Source organism: Centroberyx affinis, unplaced genomic scaffold, assembly GCF_046629955.1.
Source record: "Centroberyx affinis isolate AG114_WGS23_722 - 3 ecotype Tasmania unplaced genomic scaffold, CSIRO-AGI_Caff_v1 ptg007898l_1, whole genome shotgun sequence".
In the NCBI taxonomy this organism is placed as follows: domain Eukaryota; kingdom Metazoa; phylum Chordata; class Actinopteri; order Beryciformes; family Berycidae; genus Centroberyx; species Centroberyx affinis.
Window position 1 is genome coordinate 276,767 of NW_027283963.1, and position 13,389 is coordinate 290,155.

Consider the following 13,389-nt stretch of genomic DNA (forward strand, 5'->3'; position numbering starts at 1 on the left):
CCGGTGAGTCGGTGACACGGCGCTACTAGCTTAAAAATACATCTGAAGTTCGCGGACATAGTAGCTAAATCTGTCCATGGAAAAATTATTTTTTTCAGCAGATATCTTAGTTACAACAAGATTGAGCTAGCAAGGCAGTTTTGTGTTTATATGTGTGGTATTTATTCAGTTTGGGAAATCCCGCGATCTCTAGAAAGCATTAGCTCAAGTTGGCTGGCTGACTCAACAGGGACTAGAAATCGTCTCGCAATATTACACTCGAGGGTGTGCGTTACCGTCATTATTGGCACGACAGTGATGCGGTCAGGACCGAGGCGCTTGCTCCGAGGCCCATAAGCATCACGGTAACGCACACCCTCTCGTGTAATATTGCTTAATTACAGCAGAGTTTTTACCGATGTCTTAAATTTGACCGGCACAGAATCGGATATATGAGACTGATCGGCCGGTCACCGGTCATGGCCGATCAGCTGAAAACCGGCCGATTCCGGTCACCGGCCGATCGATCGATGCATCTCTAAAAAAAATTATTAAAAACACGTCAAAGAGCCGTGCTGCTGCTCTGGCAACATATTTCATCATCAGCTTTTTCCTCAAACAACTTAATAAGCTGGCTGTAGACACGTTTGCGATCTCAGGAAAGTAGTTCCTGAGTAGCACCGAAAATAGTCCCCGACGTAATAAAGAATTTGTTCCCATTAGAATTTGATTTGGTAAAAACTACAACAGCCTGACTTTTCGTGGTAACAGTTAACGATTTTTAAAATGTAAACTATGTCTTTGTGAGCTGTACTTCAAGGTCAGAAAGTAACAAGAGTAGAGCAATTGTTGCAAGAGCATTGTTGATTTTGTTATTTTCATAGGATTTGTTGACGGTAAGCAATGCATTAAAAAACACCAGCCTTATCCTTTAATAGTGCTGGTGTCCTGCACTAGCTTTTTATCTGCGATTCAGCCTTTTTTTTTTTACTTTTCTGACTTACATTTGAGGCATTTAGCTTCTCATAAAGAAAGACCTACAATGAGTCCAACAGTTGAATACGCTCAATTTTTTATATCACCAGCATTACAAGCAGCCAATAGAAACAAGGTCAAAGGTCAGGGTCTTACAGCACTTATCTGACCATAGAACGATCATGTAAGTGCAAAGTGCAAGTAAAAGAAATCAAATAAGAGCTAATGAGAGAGATAGAAAGGATTTCTATTTGCTGACAATGTTAAAATCAACTGCATACTTTCTCTTTTTCAGCAGCGTCCAGCTTCACCCCAAAACACATAAAAACTAGCACATCAGCCTCAAAATGTTCAGCTTTCAGTTAATTGGATATTTGCTTGTGCTTTAAAACTTTATTCACTCTTCTGTGTACATAAAATAAACAACTTAGTAGCTTGAAAACTATATATTCCCAGTGGCATCCCTCACTGAGGATCTTGGCCATGCATGTGTTGTTGTTGTTTTTTCTACAGTGTTACATTGAGTTTTAATTAGCACAACAAAGGATCAAATGTCCTCCACTGACATCACTCTGGGGACAGTTTCAAACTGAGATGCTCCCAATAGTTTTCACAAGGAAGAAACTTCTCCAACAATTTCTGGCGTTCTATAATATGTGAGAGATGCCTTATGTACATAATGTGTCACACTCCAACATGGCTATTTATGTTGTTTATTTTGTAAGGTATGTGCATTTCAATTGTATGACAAGTCTATTCTAACTTAAATGAAGTACTGTCATTTATGAAATTACATTAAATTAAGTATGAAATTGAATTAAATTGACTGTAGAGCTAAAAATAAATTGAATTAATGAATTTAAAAGTATGCAATATGTGTTCATGCTGCCAATACATTTCAGTTGTGTCATCAAACTAAGATGTTTTTACTGTATGTTATCTGTTACATACATTTCTGCAGCTTCTGTTTTTTTTAATATACATTATTATATTTTCCTGAAACTGTTTATTTAGATAAAATCAACTTTTTTTGAGTGCAGCTTTGTTTTCCAGTGAAAGTGGCCTTTAACACCATGGTATTTACCAGCAATGTGATTATTACTTACGTCAGAAAAGGATGTACTCCTGGAGATCACGGTGCATTAAGAGCCCCAGGTGAAGTTACCATACCTTGCTGTATTTAAGGTGAAGCAACACAGGTGAACCACGAGAAAAAAAAAAGAAAAAAAAGCCCCAATAAATGACCAAATATTTTAGTTTAGAAGCGGTATGTAAAGTTTGGGGGCTTGCATACAGTGAATATGATATTTCGAGAAAAGGGACGTTAACCTTTTTTTTCTTCTAGCTAATTATGTGCATGGTGTACTTGTATACACTGGTGCCACTGGTATAAAAATGTATAAATTAACTATTTAGAGTTGAAAATAGAATAACATCCCAAAACTGACCAGTCCAGTCAAAATCACCTGTGGTGCCTCACCGTAAGCTGTAGACACAAAGACATTCACTTGTTTTCCTTTGGATTCTTCTTTTATCTCATAAAGGAATAAGAGGAAAAGATGTCCCTGGTGTTTTTGGATTAAAGACGTGGCTTGGACACACACACACACACACACACACACACACACAGAAGCAGGGCCTTGAGGTATCGGCTTGCCTTTGTGCAGGGACGAGCAGTCAGGGCCGTCCTTATCAAATGCCTGGTGATAATAAAGAAGGTGGGATGCTTTTCTCCCACATGGAGAGCAGATAACAAAGAAAGTCCTGGACTGTCTGAGATATCGGGCCGCAGACCGGCCTCCCATCCTCTCCGTGCTCGCCTCCCTCCTCCTTTTCCCTCCACCCTCCCTTGCTTTCTCTCTGTTCCCTTTTGTTGTTTGAGAGACACATCAGATCGTGTTGCAGAAGAAAAGGCGAATAGAGGACAGGTGATACTGCATGTGCTCCCAGGTAAGGAATGTCAGATGGTATTAGAAAAGGGAAGAAAAAAAAAAAAACAGGGTTGGAGGAAATCAAAGAGCGTAGGAGAAAAAAAATGCTAGCAAGCCATTAATAGATATATGTGGAGGCAATTACCACATTACATTCGTGTCCAGTGAAGAAACATGACAGAAATTAATTGCGTTCATGCTGACATTTCTAATAATAATGATAACAATAACATGTAATAATAACATGGCACTAATCTAAAAAGGAGTGTTACAAAGTGCTGTGCAAGAAGGTATAAATACAAGAATATTCACATATAAAGAGGATATGAAATAGGAAACAATAGGTTAGAAGAAAAATACGTGCGTGACAATTAGGCCTACATGAAAGCACATTTATAAACACACACCACCCTCCAGCTCAGCTGATACCAACTGATACCTCCACACCACAGGGAGAAGCATGTAGGCTTTTTTCAAATAGCTTCAACAACAGAATTTTGTCACGTTTCATCTCAGTGGAGCCTACCTTTTGGGATACCTTTTTCAGGTATCTCCCTTTTTCATCCTGGCTGTCATATATTTAGACATTATTTGTCCACAGCCAGATTTGTGATGCAATTGTAAAGCATATTCTATATTTCTGTCCCCAATCAAACAGCATCCACCCAATCCCGTACTGTATGTGTTCCCAGGATTTGTGCATTGATTCTAGTTTCTGACGAGCTGTCCTATGGTGTTTAGTGATTTCCTGGGTGTTCATGATGGGGAGGATTATGTCTGAATCCATATCGCAATGATAAATACACACACACACATGCACTGCCCCTCCTGCGGAGCAAGACTTCCTGTCAAAGATGGCAGCAGATTGCCTCACTGCTATGTAACCTCTGTTCTCAAGACACTGTGCACACGTGTATGCATGCACACACGCAAAGACACATAATTTGTACTGGTACTCGGGTGGAGGAGGAAGCCTCGGAGCACTCTGTTATGATGGTGGAAAGTGAATTTGTGGTGAGAAACTAATAGAGCTGAGGTCTTTGACCCTCTACAGTCCAGGAGAGAACTGGAGAGTGTGTTTCGTCTATCTAACAAGTGTTGACGAGGTGAGCTGGGCTCCATTAGTAATCCATAAAGGTAGCCGTCTCCTTTTCTGTCTTTCCTTTTCCCTCCCTTCTTCTCTTCTTCTCTCCCTCCCTCTCTTTCCGACTGCCCCCACCACTTTCTTGTGTCCGTCCATCTCTCCCTCATGCTCTGTTAGGCTTTCTTCTAGTTAACGTCACAAATCTCCTAGCAACCATGTCTGGCGCCATCATGGCAGTTTGCTGGAGAATTGGCTGTAGGCAAATAATGACTAAATTTATAACAACCAGGCTACAAAAAGATTGTTGTGGTGTGGGAGTATTTCAATTCAAATTATATGTGAGTGGTGTGAAAAGGTAGATTTGTTTCCAAATTTATGTTGGAAACTGTCTTTTAGTCAAGCTCCTTTAGCCTAGCTCGACTACAAAACACTGAGGTGCAGCTTTAGAAAAGTCAGCCCAGGTGCACTATAACACAGTTTTTTGTTTTTTCTTCATTTTGTTGGCTGGCTACCTAGCCGCAAGCTAATTTAGCAGTAGTAATTATCAACATGTTATCAACATGTAACCTGTCATGCAACCACCAGCCACTACCATGTTACTGACAATGCAGTGTTAGCTACTGGGCAAATCAGATATGATGACAAGGCAGTGATTAGCCTAGCTGATGCTCTTAGCTAGCTAATTAACAAGCTGACATTATCAAAACACACAATACAGCCAACGTGTCAGCGGCAAAGTCATCAGTTCTCAGTCAAAGCAGCTCAGACATCAACTATTCTATATTGCTGAGACAGCTAAGTTGTAAGTTTAGATACGCTATCAGCTTATTTTATTTTAACCAGCATGGCTGATTAAAATACCAGCCATGCAGTTGAGAGACTGCTTACTGTTTATTGCTTATATTGCGTTCTTATATCGAAACCAATACTAATGAAATTCTCCATTACTCCATTTAGAGACCCTGTGATATGGCAGTAAAATTCTCTATTGAAACCAATACTAATGAAATTCTCTGGAACAGCATTTATACCATGTGATACGGTAGTAAAAGTCTCCATTGAAACCAATACTAATGAAATTCTCTCTGACAGCATTTATACCATGTTGAGATTCTCTGGAACCGCACTTCTATATGTATGTGTATGTGTTGTTGCCATCGCTACCATCATCATTATACCGTACTCATCATCATCGTAAGATTATCATTGTCATCATCACCACCATTTTCATCATTCACCACTTTTATGTAATTCAGAATGTTTGAGGTTGATTTGACAATCTCTCTATCTCTCTCTCCTCTCATACACAGACAGACAGACAGACAGACACAGAGCAATACTGATGCCTGCAGCCACAACACCTGTTAGATACTAACTCACTGGTTGTGTGTGTGTGTGTACTCCTCTTGACACACACACTAAGAAGACACAGTCAGACAAAACCACAACAGGTAGGCAACATTGTACTGCAGCTCCCCTCCGCTCTCTCCCTCTCCCTCTCTCCCCCATCTCTCCCTCTCTCAATGAATGTTATCAAGCATTGGGGACAATCCTCTAGAGAAGCACACACATGAAACAGTATCAGAGGACTGGCCTAGTGTGGTGTGTTGCATGGTAACCAGTAGACTTACACAGCCACTAACAATTCCCTTGGATTGACGCATGTGAACATCATAACTGGGCTAGAATAACCAGGTAAACTCATAGTCTGATTAGGAGAAACCTGGTTAAGATGTCTGGTTTACTCCCATATTAAACAGTCACTGTGGCATGGAAACATCTTACTGCTTTCACTTTTGGGTTTCATCCTCTGTCAAACTCAGACTCCCGCAGCATTATGGGTAATTTGGCTAGGAGTACTTACTATTATGATTATGAAACATAGCTATCGATTGATACAACAAAGCAAACTAAATACCTCAACTCAGGAATACGAAGCACATGCAAACATACACACAACGCACATGACCGCCGTACAATTCTGCTGCTTGAGGCAAGTGATAAGCAAAGTGAATCTATGCATTTACCTTGCAAGGCCGGGCTGGTTGGATGCCTCTGAGTGTCTCCCAATCAGCAGTCCCCTCTCCTCTCTCTCTCTCTTTCTCTCTTTCTCTCTGGAGGGGGACAGAAGAGGATAAATGGCCGGTCTAACAGATTCTCTTGTATTGTGTTGCTGCCGTTGTTTCTGGATCGGACAGGTATACCTGGCCTGCTTGTTTACCTGCCTACAAACCAAAGTACTTGGTTACTTGTATGACTGCCTGTCTAATTGTCCGGCTGTTTACCCGCCTCCATGGTTACCTGTATGCCTCCCTGTCTGCCTGCTTGTGTTTTGGCTGTCTGTTTATCCGCCTGTCTAGCCCTGTAACCACCTGTGTGCTTGCTTCCTTCCTCGTGTGCTGACATTAGCATAGCCCTTCCTCCTCCTCCCCTCTCACCTGCACTCATCTAACCTGTTCGGCAGTGTGTTCCTGCATGTGTGCACGTGTGTCTCTGTGTGGTGTGTGTGTGTGATTGGCACCAGTCTCCTCCCCCTTGCTGTAATCCTCAATGGTCAGGTTTTACCCGCTGTAACCAGACATACTCACACACACACACACACTGGAGAGAAAATGCTATTTTAGTGCTCTCTTGCCATTGTATTGTAAGGGCATATTCATTCATTTTGGCTCACTGACTGTAAAATGGGTATGCCATTGTAAAGGTATACTTATTCATTTTGACTCATCTATTTTACAATCCACCACAATGCGATCCTAGGAATAGCCTGCGGGAAATTTTCGAGTGCATTATGAGACATAAAAATAAAAGTATGTGTACTGTTCTGCATCAAAATGATAGTGCATGATAGTCAGGAATGTAGTGGAGGACACTAATCTTAATAAGGTGAATTTATAGTAAAATAGCATCAATCAGATATGGGTTATATACAGATATAATCTATACCTGAAAGGAGAAAATAACATTAATTAATACTTTTCTGAAAATATAACTGACTTGATCTTCTGTTTTTTTCCCTCATGATGAAGACCAACTAACTACATTTTATAGTTTTTATTTGCACCTACAGCTCTGATCATTATATATTATTATTATGAATGTAGTATGAATGTGTTAGGAGATTGTTAGCAACTAAATAACTTCCCAGAAAGTATTGAACCATCTGTGGTACTGAAAATCTACATGGTTATTTATATCCTGATTCAAAAATCATGTCCCTGGCACCTGTGCAAGTCGTATTATATATAAACCTCATATTTATCAATGACAATATAAATTTGTAACTTTCAGAAAAGGTGGCTGTCAAAGGTTTTCATCTGGCAGGCGTTGGCGATGGTATAAAATTTTATTCCTGTGCAGAGTAATCCATTTTGTTTTACTATATTAGAATGTCATTCAGTGTTTAAACACATACCCATTCACCTCCATTTCACAGTGTCTCCCTGAAAGAGACGAGTGGGTTGGCAGTGGTATGAAATGTATAATACATAATAACAATAATAATAATAGCCAGTAATACAACCCACACAAACATCCCCCAAGTGCATTTGTCCTGTAATATGCTTATGTTATTTCTTTCTGAGTAGTTTTACAATTGTTACTATGCCTTAAGACAGTTACTGTGTTTTCTGTACTGTTCTTAATGTGTGTTTGACCTGTTTCATAAACTTGCCCCCAGGAGCTAAGATGCTATGCTACATGTTGAATATTATGTATGTATTCCAGTGCATATTGTGACCTATTGAGCTCTGTTTGTCATTGGCTTTGTGTTGTGTTTCAAGGAAAGGAGGCATGGCTTTCCTGCTACACCGCATTCCACTCTAGACTTGCTTCTGGCTAATGTCAGTATTTTATAGTGAAAAAAGTATAATAGGGTGTATTACACATCTGTCTGTGACCCTGTGTGTGCATGCCTACATCCCCCTGCTTTTCTGACATTGGCTTTTCAATGAAGTTGCGGACATTTTGGGGCATGTGCTGTGGCCGTGTTGTATGGGTGTGGCCAGTGGCAAACTGGGCTGTGGCTAGCAAGGTGAGGCTGGCGGCCACAGAGCAGGTAGTCATGGCAACAACAATGGAGGAAAACTTTACTTTTACTTTTTCTAACCCATCAGACTGGACGCCTCTTCAGAGATATTGGTGGCAACTACTGTTTTGTTTCCATTCTTTCAGTTGGTCATGAGAGCTGATCTATTGTTAAAAGCCATACTTTTCAAATTTACTCAGTCAATTAATTACTTTTTGTTGCTTATTTTTCAGTGGTTTTATCATAATGAATCACTTATGTTTACAAAAAAAATAACTGTTAACTTCACTGATTATGCATATTGTAGCTTTAAAAGCAAAAAAGGCCAGTATTAAGTCATATTGACACGGTTAAATGTAGTGTTACATTTATGTCCAATGTGCACTTTAAAGTGGTAATTCTTGATTGTATTTTTTTCTTTTTTGATTGTGTCTCTTTTTTGATTTTGTTAATGAAGTTTGAGTTTCTGTAGGTGGCGCTCTTTTCTTCGTTATGGTGGCTATCACTGCTCATGCTAACTACCCATCTTCTCTCTTCTATTTATTACAAACCTAAACGTAAACACGGAAATGTAAAACACATCACAACACACGACTTTTCCCAGGAAAGAGCTACCAAACTCGGGGAGTTTAGAATAGCAAATGGAAAAATTTCATGAACTGCTTATAGGTTGAATCACTATTGTGTTATAGCAATCAAACAGAAACTAGCAAAACACATTTATTTATATGAAAATGTCACAAATCATTTCTTTAAACAAATTCAATTTGATTTTGATCGGGACACGAGCAGGATTGACAAGTCACACGTTAGATTTAACCGGATTACAGCAATGTGACTCTTCAGATAACAGTCATTGGAGGTAAAGGTGTAATAAGAAAGTCAAACAACCAACAAGCAGCTCACAGTGGGACACTGGATATGGGCAGGGTTTGGGAGGAACCGCTTGTAGTAATCTGATTACAAAAACAATGGTGACTGAAAGGGTGGAGGTCCCCATATAATACAATATGAGACAGAGGAGTCTAAGGGTGTGCTGCATCCACAAGAACGCAGACTAAATCCTCTTAAGAGGTGCTTTGATGTACCTCAAATGTTACAGACTGTTGTATCTAGAAGAGTAAAACACTGAATACTCCGACTGTAACTCTACCACTATTTGGTACCATCCAATATATTGTTACCCACGCATTGTTTACACAGTCTTGGCACCACTGATAATGTGTGCAAGTCAATAGACACTATGCCACTTTAGCCTGGGGAATATTTCCCTGCTCCATAACAAGGTATTCCATGCTTGTAACTTATTTCAGTCGAGCCACCAACTGCAGCGTCCCGACACGTTTGTGCTGCACTGCACTCTGCAGGGAAAATGGACCTGTATCTTGTCATGTTTTGATGGTGTCTGAGCGTTTACGCAGCTGTGCATTTCACATGGATTTTATAGCAATGACAACAAAGTGTCAAGGGATGCAAACTGCACTGTAAAAACGAATTTGGGCTTTTAGTTACCTCAATTCTTTTTCCTTAGTCAGTTCAACTAAAAATGACTAAAACATTGGGCCTACTTGAAATTTTAAGTTTTAATGTGGTCAACTCATCAGTCAAATCAGAACTGTCCAGGTAACTTAAATTGCTGAGTTGACTCAATTAAGTGTGAGTAGTAGCCCCTGCAAAACTGCCTTGGACAACCCACACACGCCCACACGGACATACCCTCCTGCTCCACATGCATCATCCAGAAAAAAGGACCATTGCAGTTTGAGAGGACAGCAAGACAGAGCAAATCATTTCAGGTAAATATTTTTGTAAGTTACAACATGCAATGTCATCCTACCTAATGTTAAAATTGTTGCCAAATCCTCATATTATTTATAGCTAGCTAGCTAACTACAGAATTCTTTCCTCATTGATTTGTGTTCAGAACATTTTCCTCCTTGCCCCTCACTGATTAAGTTACCGATTTGTTACCGACCGGTAACCAGCTGGGGAACGTTAACCAGTCCGGGGCAATGAGGAAAACATCTGAACAACTGACTGCATTCTTCCCCCAGGGTCGCAATATTTTATGGGATATCAGAGTTGCTAAAGGAACCATGGCATGCTTCCCTCAAAATTGGCTAAAATTAGGTCCCTTGAAAGGATGCTTTCTATGGATCCTATACATTTGAGACAACCTGAAACGTGAAAAGTTTCACTTCCTACCAAGAAATGCTACCAAAAATATGTTTTCTTCCATTTGGGACAGAGCCACTGTTTATCTAGCAAGCTTATCAACAGATAGCTTAACATGGATATAATATAAAACAATGTGTTTACTGCTGCATTACAAAGCTCCACTCTTTGTCAGTGCATTGATGTTTAAATTAATCTATGATGATATTAAGATAAAATTCTCTCACTTATAGTCTATCCCTGCATGATATTAGTCAGTGATGGTTTATTTGTTAAAAGGCTGAATTTAGTTTATTAACAGTAATTCTGTATTTGCTGTGGATGACATTGTGGATTTGACTGAAATTACACAAGATATGGAGATATCAATCTGACATTGACTTGTTTTCTTTACAGGGCTGGAGGTCATATTGAGTGGTCTGGAGCAGCCTGTCCTGTCCCCTGTTGGATGAAGTTTCTTGTTCTCTTTGCAGATTGCTGCAGAGTTCTGGTTTCTGTTGATCTCCACCAGTCTTTCTTAGATGGACTTGACAAGTATTTTCCAACACTGCTGGAGTTGTACAGAGTGTGAGCCAGCAGCAGGACCAAGCTTCACAGTCTGCTTCAGTCCCTTGATGTTCAAGTAAGGATAGTCTGATCTTAATCAAATTCTTTCTCACCACTGAACAGAGATTGAAGTTGTGACATCACTTGTAAGCGTGGGGCGATGTTACCTTGTGATTATCAGAAACTAACAAATGTCTGCCGGCTCAGTTGCGTGTGTGTTCTCAATCGGTGCTCAAATCACGTTCTGGTTGCGGATGCTTAGGTCCACCAGCTGTGTTTACAGCGCGGCTAGAGCAGTGACAGACAGACTTTAGTTTGTTTGAGGTGTTTTTCTCCTGTGTATTTTGTTATTTACCTTATTGTTACTTATCCTGTCAAAAATAACCTACACAAGCATGCTTACATTCCATCTTCAGGTCTTGATTTGACTTCCTTTACTGTTCTTCTGTGTTATAGACTTCCAACCAGAAGAGCAGAGCTGCAGTGTTGCTTGGACTGCCTCACTACCTGAGAAAGGATCCCTCCAACTTCACAAAGTCTGAGAGGTGCGTTACACATAACACTTTTGAAGGGCACACTAAGAAATGCATATGGAATTTATTTTTTCTTAAAGGTAAAATGTTAATATTTCTGGTTTACTGAAGCATAATATGACTAGAAAATAAAATCAGCAGGTTCCTGAATGGTAGTGAGTAAAACACAGTGAACAGCCACGGCACACGCACTGTGGAGATGAACTACACACGGTCATTTTGGTACTCTATTGGTTGATATTTTCACCCTGCTCCACAATCTGCCCCACCCCAATCTGTGATGTCAGTATACTTCTGTCTAGAAAAAAAAGGTACTCTGACATCACAGACTGGTGTGGGGCAATATATCAACCACTAGAGCACCAAAATGACCATGTGTGTAGTCACTCTTTAAAACTGAGTTTCAAGGACCACAAAAACCCTCTCCAGTTTCTATTTTCTCTGTTGGCTAATCAGGCGATTAGGATAACTTATCATTGACTATACAGAATTAATATTTTTAACTCAGTAAATGTTGCTAACATTACATAGAACAGTAACTAAGTCAGCCATTGTTTATATAGTTACAGCGCTAGCTTTTATACCCTAATCAGGCAGCTTTACAGCAAATATAGTTATAGGTAAATGTCATGTAGATGTCATGTAAAAACATGACATCTACATGACATTTACCTATAACTTGATGGTACATGTGATCAACTGTCTAGAAATTGAAAATATTTTATTTACCTACAAATTCAGTCAGTCATTCATTCATTCACACTCCATGTTAAGATGAGGGATGTTTTAGACCATGGAGCGGCACCAGTCGACTTTTGTTTTTTTACAGTCTTGTGGTGGACTTTGTTTTTTGCGCTGTCACCCAATGGATGTAACGGCCATTACACAATACAATGAGGGACAGTGATAAAAAAAAAAGACATATAGACTCTGTGTCTTACAACTATTTATTTTCTCATGAAAAAGGGACATGTGTTTTCTCTGATCGTTAAAGGGTTTTAACTCTAGTCTCTGTGTTAATATAAAAATGTATCATATCGCTCTTCTTCGGAGTAGTCATTTGGTGTTAATTTGAGGATATATCATAATGCTGTCCTTGTTGTGCCAGAGTCTTTACATGATGAAGTTTGGAAAATGGTACACACACAATAATTTAATACATAATGATCTTTAGGCTACTGATTCGGAGGAGGAAGCTGTGAAGGGAGTGGACGTTGGCCTACTCTTCATCACTAAAGAGCCTGGAGGTGAACAAGACCTGCTCGCCAAGGACGCCGTTAACTTTGCTGTGATCCTGGAGGAGAGGATTCTCAATTTGAAAAAATCTTTTAAGATTTGGCATTTTTCTGCATGTTGTTAAGAATCTTATAATGCCTGAACTCTGATTTGGAAAAAAAACAAAAACATTTGTTATGAACTTGAATCAAAATAAATACTATATATTTTTTTTTAAGTGATTTCTTGTTTATGAATGCATTCCACTCAGTCCTGTTAGAAAATAAGTGATTTAGTTGAGTTGGCAAATAATGCTATTCAAGGTATTGATCAAACTTAAGATTGCCAGTGAGGCCAACTTATACTGGAAAAAGTAACCTGGCTGCCTTAAAATATTATGTTGATTAAACTAAGGTGCTTAGTTGAAATAACTTATGTTTCCTTGTTTGTGCAACAAAAGATAGAAATGCATGTTTGTTGGTTTGACTCATAATGTAATGTCACCTAAACTAGGCATTTAGTTCCTACAACTTGAATTTCCTTGTTAGTAGTACTAAAAATGTTATTGATTGAACTTTAAATATCAAGTTGATCAAACTGTTTATCAGTTTCAGATTAGTCACTTTAACTTATTATTGTGAGTGGTAGGAACTTACATGGAAGTGGAAAGAACTAGACATCCTTAGCTCTCTCAAATCAAGATTTTAAGGCAGCCGGGTTACTTATTTTTTTAAGTTGAGCCAACGTGTTCGTTTTTACAGTGTGGGTTTTGATGCCCAATGGGAGGATCGTGGTGTCATTGTAAAATCACACCTGCAAGATGTTGTATCTGAATCACTAACTGGGCTGTTTTGACAGACAATTTGAATAGTCATTAATTCCCGTGTTGAATAAATACCGGTTCATGGCTCATCCAAACAGTGC

General features: G+C 39.3%; 1 protein-coding gene and 1 long non-coding RNA gene across 2 annotated transcripts in view; one reads left to right on the forward strand and one right to left on the reverse strand.

Moving 5' to 3' along the window:
- LOC139639901 (inactive N-acetylated-alpha-linked acidic dipeptidase-like protein 2) overlaps positions 1-6,127 on the reverse strand; it is a gene marked incomplete at its 3' end in the record, with an annotated part of 247,849 nt that extends 241,722 nt beyond the window's left edge. The window contains exon 1 of the mRNA XM_071514054.1: positions 5,997-6,127. The remainder of the gene's footprint in view (positions 1-5,996) is intronic.
- Positions 6,128-9,592: 3,465 nt separating this feature from the next.
- Positions 9,593-12,634, forward strand: LOC139639899 (uncharacterized). The gene is made up of 4 exons (XR_011694887.1): positions 9,593-9,792; positions 10,568-10,793; positions 11,174-11,262; positions 12,425-12,634. It is a non-coding gene; the product is annotated as an uncharacterized lncRNA (long non-coding RNA).
- Positions 12,635-13,389: the final 755 nt, after the last annotated feature.